This window comes from Thalassophryne amazonica, chromosome 2 (genome assembly GCF_902500255.1).
Source record: "Thalassophryne amazonica chromosome 2, fThaAma1.1, whole genome shotgun sequence".
NCBI classification, from domain to species: Eukaryota; Metazoa; Chordata; class Actinopteri; order Batrachoidiformes; family Batrachoididae; genus Thalassophryne; species Thalassophryne amazonica.
Window position 1 is genome coordinate 17,216,887 of NC_047104.1, and position 14,468 is coordinate 17,231,354.

A 14,468-nucleotide genomic window follows, 5' to 3' on the forward strand; every position below is an offset into this window, starting at 1 on the left:
AGTTAAAGTATTTAACAAGAGTAATCTGAGATTTCTGATGTCCGCCAATCCGGATCACCTCCAAAATTTAATGGAGACTTCCATGCCCTAATATCTATCTGTGGTGCAAAATTGGTGAGAATCTGTGTAGTTTTTAAGTAATCCATCAAAGCCTATAAAAAGTGAAACCTTGATCCAGAATCCGGATCTGGATCCAGATCAACTCCAAAATTTAATGGGTTCTTCCATGGCCGTTGGAGCGACAACATACAGAACGTGTCTCTTCCCAGACAGATCTCTTTCAGTGCAGCTTCTTGTTCTGACTTTAACACAAAGTTAACACCCAAGTCTTTCATCGCCAACTGTAAATGGTAATCAAACCATTCCAATCGTATCTTTCTGAACGCTTCCGATCAAACTCCATCATGTCAATGTTTACAATGTGCTTGAGCAATAACAGGTGAAGTTGCTTATAAACTTTACGTTTCTTGAATATTTTCAGGACACCTCCAAAATCAGACCCTACATATACAATGTATGATCATTTTAAGGTGGTTATTGCCTTTACAGACATTTGTTCAGGCTTGGTCACAAGGGTCCGATTTTGGAGGTGTCACTCAGGCCATATGCAGCAGACATTTTGTCTGTCAGGGGGTTGTCTATTGTCTGGGGGATGTACTTGTTCGTTATATTTTTGATTGATGTAGTATCTCCAATGTTTGATCTGTGCCAAGTTTTTGGACCCCTTCTTTTGCAGATGACATTGTGATCTGTAGTGAGACTCGAGAGCAAGTTGAGTCTAGACTAGAGAGGTGGAGATATGCTTTGGAGAGAAGGGGAATGAAAGTCAGTAGAAGCAAGACTGAGTACGTGTGTGAATGAGAGGGAGCCCAGGGGAATAGTGCAGTTACAAGGAGTAGAAGTGGTGAAAGTAGACGAGTTTAAATATTTGGGGTCAACTGTTCAAAGTAATGGAGACTGTGATAGAGAGGTGAAGAAGAGTGCAGGCAGGATGGAGTGGGTGGAGAAAGGTGGCAGGAGTGATTTGTGACCGAAGAATACCAGCAAGAGTGAAGGGGAAAGTTTACAAGACAGTAGTGAGACCAGCTATGTTATACGGCTTAGAGACGGTGGCACTAACAAAAAGACAGGAGGCAGAGCTGGAGGTGGCAGAGCTGAAGATGTTGAGATTCTCTTTGGGAGTGACAAGAATAGACAAGATTAGGAATGAACATATCAGAGGGACAGCTCAGGTGGGACGGTTTGGAGTTTCGAGATTGAGATGGTTTGGACATGTGCAGAGGAGGGACCCAGGGTATATCGGGAGAAGGATGCTAAGGATGGAGCCACCAAGCAGGAGAAGAGGGAGGCCAAAGAGGTCATTTTCATTTCAAAAAAAAAAAAAAAAAAAAAAGGCATTTGCAAAAATGAAAATTCTGTTAAGTGTGATTCAGCTCAATGGCCGAAGGATATTTGGGTGGGGGCTATTCACATTGCCATCCAGTAGATGGGTCAAAATGCATAGAACACTGCCATCTATTGAATGGCAGTGTGAATACTGATTTCTAAATCAGTACATTGCATTTCAAATGATTTCATACTGGAATTATAAAATGAGCAATTAAAAAGTATGTTTTCTTTTTTCAAAGAAATAAAATGCAGCACCTTATTACAAATTATGTCACGTGGGCTTCAGCTATGCATCAATATGATCTAAACCTAACATTCAAATAAATTGCAGGGGTTGAAATACATTTTTTAACCTACTTGCACTGGTGCTAGTAACAAAAAAAGTTACTTGCACCAAAAAAAAAAGTTACTTGCACAACCAAAATTCACTTTCACACCGGGCCCACTTCAAGTTGCTTCCTGTGGCGTAATGAGGATGCAGGAATTTCTGCGTCAGGTGCGTGCAGCAGGGGGCAGAGAAGAGGTGAGAACGCAACCTGCAGGTTCTCTGCACAGATAAGTCAGAGTGCACAGTTTGGCTGCAGCCAGACGAACCGTCCGTGAGTAAATGTGGAGATGTCTGGAGTTATACTTCATGTGGACATGCCCTGTCTCTGGCAATCAGTCTGTGAGCAGGACTTATGTCCTTTTTTAACACAGTGATGAGAGTTTGAGCGGAGAGCAAGGAACTAACAGCCTGCAGCCAGACAGTTTTTTTTTCACGTGCGCACGTGAACGAATCGTCACAGCAACTCGATCCGTGTGTGAGAGTCATAAAACGCAGGGAAGACAACGACAACACACTGGAAATAGTTTTTTCCTTATTTATTCCTTTATTGGTTCATTCTACTGGTGCTTATAGTTGATAAAACTTTGATAAAGTTACTTACACCAGTGCAAGTGCAGTATGAAATTACCTGCACCGCTCGAATAATACGTGCACAAACTAGCACATGCACGTACTATTTCGAACCCTAAACTGTGAACTAGGGCTGAAACGATTTGTCGAGTAACTCAAATAATTTGATTTCAAAAAAATGTTCAAGGCAAATTCTGTGCCTTGAAGCTTCATTTGTTGTATTACATATGTCTGGCCTGTGTGTGGTGCTGCAACGTCTTCAGAAAAAAAAAAAAAAAAAACAGAAGACTAGAGCATAACAGCTAATCAAATTAGCAACTATAGCCGAAACGTTCCGACCCAACAGAGTAAAATAAAGCCTTTTAAGAGAAACACGGTCCACACTGATCATCTGAAATAGACTGACTGCGCATTTAAAGCGAAGGAGTGTGTTTGTCTATTAAAAAAAGAAACACGGTCCGCTCTACATGGGGAGTGACTATTGACCCGGCAACCAGCTGCTGTCTCTCTCCACCCAGTGTGAGGGGCTGTCAGACCAGGAGCGTCACAGCTCCGTCCCCGGCTACATTGACAAACAGCAGAAGTCCACTCTTTCTTCTGTTTCCCTCAGACTCGCACTGTTTCGCTTTTTAATTTTTGCTTTTTTGGCAACATGCAACGCTTCACAAACACGGTAACTTAAATAAAATAATAACAAAAACTGACTGCAAGGCTTGCATGTTCAACCGCCAGCTGAAACAGCAAAATGTCAACACTTTGGCGCAGCGACATTATGCCATTGCTTAGGGAGAGCTCTGGACTATTGATGTTTAAAAACTATAGTTGGGATCGAGAAACGGTTCTGTTTTGGGTATTGTTAAGAAATGATTCCATACGACATCAATAGCCTTTTTGCTTAATGATTCCCTTATCGGCATATGTCTGTGAGTAATATAAACCGACCTGTTATGGTCTTCTGAAACAGTTGATGTATTTTATAACTTAAAAACAGGACCAATGCTAACGCATTAGCATGTCTGTGGCATTTTCAATGTTAAAGTTAGCATTAAGCTGTTCGCATCTCAGCATGTTTGTGTGTATTTGTTACCTCTGCCAAGGAGGTTATGTTTTCGGTTGCATCCGTTTGTTTGTTGGTTGGCTGGTTTGTTAGCAGGATTACTTAAAAAATCCTCATCGGATTTCAATGAAATTTTTACCAGGGGTGTATCTTGGCCTAACTTAGAAGTCATTAACTTTTGGTAATGATCCGGAACACAATCCAGATCCAGTAATTTTTTAAGGATTCCTTATCATTGCAGGATAAGGCCAATTTCATTTTTGCATCTACCTTCATGAAGACGGGTCACAAAGGCTGAACAAAAATTAAGTTACGACACAACAATAATTTAGCATTCGTTTCTCCTCATTGAATAAACTTGTCATTAGAAAAAAACTTGTGTAGTTCATGCAGTTTCTCTTTATGAATACATTTGCTGAAGATCAAAGGGCTTAACCCTATGGGGCTGACCAAGCTTTACTAAATTATAAATAACTTTTTAATGATATGAGATAGAAACTTACTTTTTTTTTTTTTGCTGAAATGTTAACTCTGGACTTTCGAGCCACTGTCCACCATCTTTGTACTCCTCATAGAAGCTGTGTGATGACGTGAGCAATGTGAGTGTCCAATCGGAATTGGTTCACCGTCACATGGTTTTCCAAAATCCAATCGTAGGGCAGATTCACCTCATGTGACACACCAAAGATTGTTTTTAGGACTGATGTGTTACTAGTTGGCCCGTTTATTTATTTAATTAGCTTATAATGCGCCAAATCACAGCAAAAGTCATCTCAAGGCGCCTTACATAAAACAAGTCAACATAAAATTGAATAAATAATTAAAAATGAATAAAAAAATTCAAATACATAAATAAAAACATAAGTAAAATAATAAAACAAATAAAAATAAAAACTATCCATAAGAAAGAATAAAAATAGGTTTTGAGTCTTGACTTAAAAATGTCCACGGACTCAGACTGCCTCACGGTCGCAGGAAGACTGTTCCACAGGGTGGGTGCACAATACGAAAAGGCTCTTTGACCTGCTGACTTCTTCTTCACCCTGGGAACACAAACATGTTTAGTTTCTTCCGTCCTACGCGCGTAGCCCTCAACATACTGCTGCGTAGGGAGAAAAAAACTTGACGTAGAGCTGCTAAAAGTGGGTGTAGAGCTGCTCATCTTAGCGTAGACGATACGCCACAATGAGCAGCTCTACAAATACACCAATGTGAAAGGGGTTTCACTGGATAAGCCTGTGGCAAGCTCTCTCGCTCCGGCGTAAAGCACTGTTTACCATATCAATGGAGCGAGGGGGGGAGGGGCCGCTCCTCAAACTGAATGAGCCAAGAAGTGTGATTGTTGCTTTCAGAGCAGGAGAGAACAAACACACAGTCAACTTCATAGTAGAAGTTTGTGACGTGACCTTTGTGTAATAGACAGAAATTGCTTTGAGATGAAGACAAACAAAATGCATAGACCATTTTGTATATATATTGCTCAAAATGTGCATTTGTGTTTATCGTTTGAACCTTTTTTGTTGTACTGTCTTTCACACAAGAGCCCAAATTACCTTTATAAAGTGTCAAAACAGTTGTTTATTATAGTTTGCTGTGTGTTTTGAATAAATGTGTGGAAAATTATTTTCCGCTTTACTTTTTCCTTTATTTCTGATTGTACACCTTTTTTACACTTATAAAACACAACTATAGAATATATATATTGAAAGTACAGGTTGTCCTGAAAAAGAGACATAAAACCTGATTGTGGGATGCAGGGAGAGCTGTTAACAGCAATAACAAAACATTTACGCCAGGCGAGTGAACTGTCAAAAAAATGCCCACAGACCCCAGAGGATTAACCACTGAATCTGAAACATGATGGTAGATGCGTGAAACAATGTGGAATAAGTCTCTTTCCCAAAGGGTATTCCATGTGACATCAGTGACCCTATGGCCTTGGCGGAGGTTTGCGCTCTCCGAGTGCTTCTAGTTTTCTGTATAATAATTAATAGCTCAGCGTTTGTTGTCGTATAAGAGTCAAATGTATTACAAATTGTAATATTTTTAAATTTATTTTTGTTTATGTATCATTATTATTATTATTATCATTATTATTAATAATAACAACAACAACAACAACAATAGTAATAATAATAATAATGCTACAATACAATTTTAGAGAATGAGACAAAAAGAACCTGATTAAAAACACAACAAAAAATATAAAACCAACTAACAATGAACATAAATAAATCAATAAATATAGAAATAACTTTCCTGTGAACACCTAGTGACTCTTACACCCCCACTTCATCCCTGTCTTATTTAAGTTTAATGACAATTTTTTTCGTCAAACCATATTTTCAATTTGTTAATTTCTTCAGTGATTTCCTCCAGAACTATCTGCCAAGCTAGAAAACTGCTGCATCCTAGTAAGAGCAGAATACTACTGGAATTAATGTGAATAAGATGTTTTTTCTCACCAAAATAGATGCTGCACTCACTGCAGTTTAGTGTCCTGGAATAGTTCCAGATTGCATTTCAGAGCTTCAAGAATTCAAACATTTTCGTGCGGGTGGTGTTGGGGGAAATTATGGGTTTCAGCTTTTTTTGTTTTCACCACTTTCATCCCTGAATATGTCAATCGTGAGTTACTTTTGTGTGGATTAAAGTCAGTAATTGGGACTCCTGTCTTGTTGTGAGAAAGAAACGAGAATCGTCCTCCGTTCTGTTCACAGAGCTCCAAGCGCTGCGTGGCTTTCTACCGAGTCAAGTTAAAACGATAGAGTCCAGTCGGAATTAACAGATTCAAAGCGAAACGCCGTTTAAATCAATTGCCACCTCTTTCCAAATCTTGTAATACAAACAAACTGCAACTGATCAAAACGATTTTTTTTCCTCCCAAAATGAGACGTCCTGCGCTGACATGCAGCAGCTGGCTGAGCTCAGCTCAGAGGTACAGAGAGACATTCATGCCAAAATGTCTGAAAGGAAATGCTTTTGAAAAAACTAATTTTGTTTTATTTTTATTTATGTCCAGAGATCAAGGATGCACCATGTAGAGTTTATTATGTCCAGAGTTTAAAGATCCAGTGACCAATTTCATATTTGTTTACTTTAAGACTCAAAATGTTGACACAGAAAACCTGTAAAGCCTACTTTTAGTAAACAGAAAGTCACAAGAGGTATCGATAAGGGAATCGATAATGGCAATGATATAGACAAAATCTTATCAATACCCATCCCTATTAAAAATGCAAAAGTACTTTTTATCCGATTACTCGATTAATTGCCAGAATAATCAATAGAATACTTGATTACTAAAATAATCGATAGCTGCAGCTGACCGGTGTCAGGAGCTCAACACACCCCCTTAACAGTACCACTGCTGTGGACTTTGGGGCTTGCTGGGCCTCTTCCTTGCTCTTCTGGACCTGGGAAGATTAGTCCGTTTAATATTAACTTTGGTGACATGTTTCTTCGTCTTGCAGTGTTCTTCCAAGGTTTTGTTGATAAAATCAAACATAACAGGCAGAGAGCTTTACCGGGGAGCTCAACCTTGCGGATGAATTCACAGAGTCTTGCCTTTGTTCCCTCCACCTCCCGCTCCAAACATGTCCACTTAAATTTATCTTTTACAACACTATTGATGTCTTGAACGCAGTCTTCATCTTCTTTCTCTGTAACTTTGGCCATGTTAATTACAGACGCAGCTTGACAGACCAAAACTTCCAGAAAATCAAAATGTCTATGCCCGGATGACTTTTAATATTATAGAGACTCTGAATGCTGAAAGTTCGCTGTTATAGAAAAATTTTTCACAATGGCTTTACGTTCATCTCAGCAATGGCCCAGAAATCCAGAAAAAGTCAGAAAATTCTCATCCCTGAATTCTGGATCAATATTTATACTTGATTTACTTTTTTACTTGTACAGTAGTATAGTATACAAATAATGAAGTATTTGTAAGTAAAGCCCCTTTCACACCAGGGGTGCTCCCAGCTGCGCCGTGCGTCATTATGACGACGCCGCGTGGAAGCAACTCAGTGCCAAGACGATGCAGCTCGGCGCCACAACAGCACGAGGGGCACAAAGGAGGAAGCAAGTCGGACGCCGAAAAATTAAACCTGTTTAATTTTTTTGGCGTCCTGTGCTCGACGCAGAAAGGAAGTGTTCCAGCGCAGGTCGGGGCAAAGAGGAGTAATTCGGGGCAAAGAGGCGTTACCCTGTGTGACTCGAAGCCATTTATGATTTCTCCTGTGTTCCATTGTTCTGGAAGTATAAATCACGCAGGATTGTTGTTATACCGTGTACTTAATGCAGTAAAAACTACATGCTGAAGAAAAAAAAAAAAAATGCAGAGTGATTGCCAGAAATATCCAATAAAAAGTCCGGACATCTCGAGTCCACTCATGGACGTTCGTTCATGCGCGCACATGTGAACAATTAAAAAAAAAAAAGTCTGGCTGCAGGCATTAGTTCCTTGTTCTCTGCTCAAACTCTCACATCACAGTTAAAAAAGGACAAAAAAGGACATACGACCTGAGACAGGACATGTCAACATCAAGTAGAACTCCAGACATCGCCACATTTGCTTGATGGTTCGCTCGCGTGCATCTCACGGTCAAAGGAGGAAAGAAACTATAACAGAACTCAGAGCGCAGCCCTGCAGCTCAGCACAACAAGTATAACCCCTGGCAATAATTATGGAATCACCGGCCTCAGAGGATGTTCATTCAGTTGTTTAATTTTGTAAAAAAAAGGGCAGATCACAGACATGACACAAAACTAAAGTCATTTCAAATGGCAACCTTCTGGCTTTAAGAAACACTATAAGAAATCAGGTAAAATAATTGTGGCAGTCAGTAACGGTTACATTTTTAGACCAAGCAGAGGGAAAAAAAATATGGACTCACTCAATTCTGAGGAATAAATTATGGAATCATCCTGTAAATTTTCATCCCCAAAACTAACACCTGCATCAAATCAGATCTGCTCATTAGTCTGCATCTACAAAGGAGTGATCACACCTTGGAGAGCTGTTGCACCAAGTGGACTGACATGAATCATGGCTCCAACACGAGAGATGTCAATTGAAACAAAGGAGAGGATTATCAAACTCTTAAAAGAGGGTAAATCATTACGCAATGTTGCAAAAGATGTTGGTTGTTCACAGTCAGCTGTGTCTAAACTCTGGACCAAATACAAACAACATGGGAAGGTTGCTAAAGGCAAACATACTGGTAGACCAAGGAAGACATCAAAGCATCAAGACAGAAAACTTAAAGCAATATGTCTCAAAAATCGAAGAAGCACAACAAAACAAATGAACGAATGGGAGGAAACTGGAGTCAACGTCTGTGAGCGAACTGTAAGAAACCGCCTAAAGGAAATGGGATTTACATACAGAAAAGCTAAATGAAAGCCATCATTAACACCTAAACAGAAAAAAAACAAGGTTACAATGGGCTAAGGAAAAGCAATCGTGGACTGTGGATGACTGGATGAAAGTCATATTTAGTGATGAATCTCAAATCTGCATTGGGCAAGGTGATGATGCTGGAACTTTTGTTTGGTGCCGTTCCAATGAGACTTATAAAGATGACTGCCTGAAGAGAACATGTAAATTTCCACAGTCATTGATGATATGGGGCTGCATGTCAGGTAAAGGCACTGGGGAGATGGCTGTCATTACATCATCAATAAATGCACAAGTTTACGTTGATATTTTGGACACTTTTCTTATCCCATCAATTGAAAGGATGTTTGGGGATGATGAAATCATTTTTCAAGATGATAATGCATCTTGCCATAGAGCAAAAACTGAAAACATTCCTTGCAAAAAGACACATAGGGTCAATGTCATGGCCTGCAAATAGTCCGGATCTTAATCCAATTGAAAATCTTTGGTGGAAGTTGAAGAAAATGGTCCATAACAAGGCTCCAACCTGCAAAGCTGATCTGGCAACAGCAATCAGAGAAAGTTGGAGCCAGATTGATGAAGAGCACTGTTTGCCACTCATTAAGTCCATGCCTCAGAGACTGCAAGCTGTTGTAAAAGCCAGAGGTGGTGCAACAAAATACTAGTGATGTGTTGGAGCGGTCTTTTGTTTTTCATGATTCCATAATTTTTTCCTCAGAATTGAGTGATTCCATATTTTTTTCCCTCTGCTTGGTCTAAAAAAGTAACCGTTACTGACTGCCACAATTTTTTTTCCTGATTTCTTATAGTGTTTCTTAAAGCCAGAAAGTTGCCATTTGAAACGACTTTAGTTTTGTGTCATGTCTGTGATCTGCTTTTTTTCTACAAAATTAAACAACTGAATGAACATCCTCCGAGGCCAGTGATTCCATAATTTTTGCCAGGGGTTGTAGAAGAGAAGTCAGAGTGCACAGTCTGTCTGTAGCCAAACTGTGCACTCTGACTTCTCTGTGCAGAGAACCTGCAGGCTGCGTTCTCACCTCCTCTTTGCCCCCTGCTGTGCATTCCTGATGCAGAAATTCCTGCGTCGTCATCACGCCAAAGGGAGCAACTGGGAGCAGCCCGGTGTGAAAGGGGCTTAAGTCTCTGTGAGTTTTGTAAGCCTTTTACTATCACACCAGTCCCTGTGAGTTTTGCATTTGAGCTCAATGGCAGAAAAATAACCTGCTTGTAAACCTGATTTTGGTCCGCACACAGAAAGGGTAAACTCGATACAGAACAAACTTCCCATTTTTCACACATGCACAGACAGCAAATACACACATTTGGTATGGGGGTAATCTCAGTACGGGATACCACAACGAAAACAAAATCTACCTGGAAAACTACAGAAAACTGGTGTGATCAGTCATGTTTTTACGGAGCCCGCCTAGAGACATGGTGGTTAATTTTTTTTGGCCCAGATTATTGTATTCCCTCGTAATACTTTTGCGTTCCCTCGCAATATTATTGCGTTCCCTGGCAATAACCTAATATATTAAAGCTCATGCCTATCAGAGCACACAGTGAGTGGAATCAAGTGGGAGGAGACTGAACGCATATGTGCACGCGCACACACACAGCAGACAGCAACAGGATTCACAAGAGAATGGGATCCCGTGAGATGAGGGAGTGAGTTGCAACAAGTTGCATAGCTGTAAGACTCTGTATGAAATATAGTTTATTTATACAACAGTGATAGTAATTAGCAACACCTGTTGGTGTCCATTATTAATGTTTATGTTTTCTTTTTCCTTTTTTTTTTTTTACAGTCCCCTGGCTGAAACAGAAACGTTTTTCTTTAAAATACGCTTCAGGGTCTTCATGTACATAATCACAGGTCTCCAGTGTATTATTATTGTATGTGAGCCCCAGTTTAGTTAAAGTAAAACTTAATCAAGTTCTGGTTATCCATTATGTGCAATCCAAATGATTCAACGAACCTGTGTCGCCAGGCTGGAAATATGGACTCAAAAGTTATTACGAGAGAACACAATAATATTGTGAGTGAACACAAAAGGTATAGCGAGGGAACGCAATAATATTGAATGCAAAATATTAGGAGGGAACGCAATAATCTGGGCCAAAAAAAATTTAACCACCACATCCCTTGGCGGGCTCCATGTTTTTAGCATGTTGCTACTTTAGTTAGACAAATTATTTTACCAACAATGTTAATGATTTATGACACAGTGTCAGTATTAATACAATAAACATCTGTGTTGCGAGTATGATGTTTGACAGGAGGCATATCAGTTTAAAAAAAAAAAAAATCAGCTAAACTCGCTGCTGTTTCCTAAGCACCATTAGCTTAGGTGCTAAATTAAATATTAACAATGACGACTAAACTTTCAGACGAGCTCTCTCGGCAAAATAAAGTAACGTTATGACAATGGTGTCAACAAATGCAATTAAACAGTGGTCTTTTTAATCTGCAGTGGTAAGACGTAAACCAACTTTATAAAGTACCTGTTTATTTATTTATAGATAAACAGCGTACTGACACAACACAAAAGCCGATTTCAACAGTGGGAATGTGTTCAGGAGCTCGTTAATAAGTTCGGTAACATTAAAGGTTAAGTGAATCTGGCGTGACGTTCCATTTTCGGACAGAACGGCGCGTACTCTTCTTAGCCAGCTAGTTAGGGTACTAATCAAAATTACCTTATTATCTGAGGGATCTGTACATATTTTCCATTACAATGTGAGCTAATAATGGATAACTGACGTTACTGAGTCGTGGGGCGTATAATTACCCAGTTTGTAGTACTAGTTTGCTATTGTTAGCCATGCTAAATCTAGCGATGCTAAGAGCTACAGCTGGCTAACACAAGTGAACTTTACTTCGTCGAATTATATGTGACGCCAAAGATCATAACAACATGCTCAAAGTGACAACATGAAACCTCACACCACGCTGAACTTAACATAATCAGTTGTGGCGAAATTTCAGTAACGTAAACGTCTGTGGTAAAGCGGTTTACCTGTGCTCGCAATAACGACAGCAGCACCTGCTAATCCAAGCAGCGAGTGGGACATCCGCTTTGACCTTTCAAAATACAACCGCTGACGGAACAACGAGTGACTTCGTCTTCTTCTTCTTCTTCTTCCTCCTCCTCCTCTTTCGAGTTTACCGGCGGTTTGCAAACCAACAAGGTGCATTACCGCCACCAACTGTTTGGGTGTGTCGCATTAATGGATTCTGACGTATGCCATATTAATAAGGAATAGTGGAGACGAGGGAGGGGAGAAAAAAGGTGGGGGAAATGACCTGTACTATATTCTCTTGAATAACTCTATTAACGAGTGAGACATCTGCTTTGACCTTTCTAATACGGGCAAAGCTTGCTCTTATGGTAGACGAAGGCACAAACTGGAAATAGCACAAAAAAATCTACCCAGTGGAGAAAAGCCGCAAACCGGACAACATTGTCGTAAAAAGCTGTAAAAAGGCACAAACCGAAGGTAGACGAACATTAGCACTGGTACCACAGTCTCTTATACAAAGAGACTGGTAGCGTTTTTGAAAACGGCTGGGATTGGTCCATCTGATACGTCGGCCGCTATTGGCTATCATGCCACGCTCTGTGATTGGCTGTGGCATAACTGCCAAAAATGTGCAAAAACAAACCAAAAGACTTGAAAAGTGAGACAAACTAGTTGCAAAATGTCGCAAATGTCGGGGTGGGAGTTTATCTCACGCCTGTCAAACCAAAATGGAAACCAGGTATTTGCTTTGTGTGTCTGGAATTCGCATGGCAACCAAAAACATTTGGAGGTTTGAAACATTGTAAACAAAGGCTGCAGCCAATCAGCAAAATGTCAGAATCCTGACTAAAAGTCACGTGACCAAATAACCCGATACCGACTCCTTTGCATTGGCTGGAGGAGTGGAACCAACTTAGACGAACATAGGCCATATAAAAAGCACAGTGAAGGTTTGATTTTGTAATCTTATTTTCTTCTTTAATCTTTCTAACATAATATGTGTGACATACCAAGTGTTCCAATACTTTTGGAGGGCACTGTATCCTAAACTTATGATGAGTGCAAAGTGAGTGTGGTATTATTTCTGTTTTGTTTAAGAATGATTAATTTTCACTGTTGCTGCACTTAGTGTGAAATCATTGTTATATCGTATATCATACTGATATGACAATATTGTCATATGATAATTTGATCATATTGTAGGCAAAAAAAGAAAAATGCTTAAAAAGGAGGGGGGTCTGGGGGAGCGGAGCCCCCCAGAAGCTGAAAGGTTTTAGCTATGCTCATGCTTCACCGAAGCATTTACTCAAAAAAGGTCTGGAGGCCATAAATGACATGGTGAGCAACCCAGTCTCACTGCAAGTCGTGATTCAGCAGCACGAAATATACATTAATCTACTGGTTCGTGATATTGTGACCAAAAGTGCTTCATTTTCGTCACAGCAGCACAAATTCATTCTCATTCATTCCGTGATGGCTGCATGAAATTAAAAGTGAAGCGGCGGAGTCGGGGATGTTTATGGTTAGGGTGGGGAGAAGGAGTAAGATTAGGTTATGGTTAAGGTTAGGGTTAGGGGTGGGAGTAGGGTTAGTGACTTAAAAAAAAGGCCAGTTAGGAAAATTTGACTCATTTCGTCACAGGAGCACAAAAAAAAAACGTGAGACTGGGCTGTGGCAAGATGCAGAACAGCTTCGCTCATCATATCCGCGACATATACATATTACAATATCTGCCAGAAACACATTGCCTAAATGTCAGTTCTGTACAGACAAATAATAGAGGATTTTCACATTTCTGGGTTTCTAATGCGGAAGTAAAAGTAAGCTGTGCATCCCAACTTCCGGTCCATTGTCAGCAGCGGCAGAAGCAGTTTCACGGTGTCACTGCTCCGTGCCACTCTGCAATTCCAACAAACAAACAGATGTACCTCAGCTTTCACTCCTTCTGGAGTGACAAATGTCTCCAAAAGAAATGGATGAGAGCTTTGAACGTGACAATCACTATGCTCTGACTGTGGAGCAGCTGCTGTGTGAGGACGAAGTGAACATGGCAATTTCCGCTGCAACAACAGAACACGGCCACCTATCCAAGAAATTGCGGAAGAGGTGGACATCAGCACTTTTTCGGCACATTCCACTGTGATAGAAGATTTTGCCATGAAAAGAGTTGCAGCGAAATTGATGCCGATGGCTTGGGCACGAAGCTGATGGCGGAGCAAAAGCGCCTCCGTGTTGAAATCTCACAGGACATGTTGTGACATGCCCACCTCTTCCACAATTTCTCGGATAGTCGCCCAGTTTCTGGCAAAATTTGATGCAGTCGCACTTGCTCCAGACGTTATGCCATTTCCTTGCAAAGAAAAAACAACGAGAGACTACACCCGTCCTCACACAAAGGCTGCTTACAAGCAAATGACGCAATCGACAGGCGTGAGAAAATTCACGCATGCGCACGAAGGTTCAAGGTTGGCTCATGCAAGCACATGTGATTCAAATCCATTAGGTTTTTGAAAAAAATAAAAAGGTCGGATACTTTTCTAATAGACCTCGTATAGTTTTTCCACGCCTGTCGGTTGCGTCATTCGCCTGTGAGCAGGCTTTGAGTGAGGAGTGGTCCAGCCCCCTCGTCGTTGTTTCATTGCCAGGAAATGGCGGAATAATTTGGGCTTTTTTTCCATCAGAATTTTTTCAGA

The 14,468-nt window shown here is 40.4% G+C and overlaps 1 protein-coding gene across 2 annotated transcripts in view; it reads right to left on the bottom strand.

Annotated features, from left to right (window-relative positions):
- The window catches only part of txlng (taxilin gamma), a 109,568-nt gene extending 97,688 nt beyond the window's left edge, over nt 1-11,880 (bottom strand). Inside the window, exons 1-2 of one of the 2 annotated variants that reach the window (XM_034183904.1) lie at nt 11,771-11,880; nt 5,216-5,225 (exon numbers count right to left, since the gene is read on the bottom strand). The gene's annotated coding sequence lies outside the window, so the exon portion shown is untranslated. The remainder of the gene's footprint in view (nt 1-5,215; nt 5,226-11,770) is intronic. The other variant, XM_034183911.1, reaches the window with a different exon arrangement.
- Between the last annotated feature and the right edge of the window lie 2,588 nt (nt 11,881-14,468).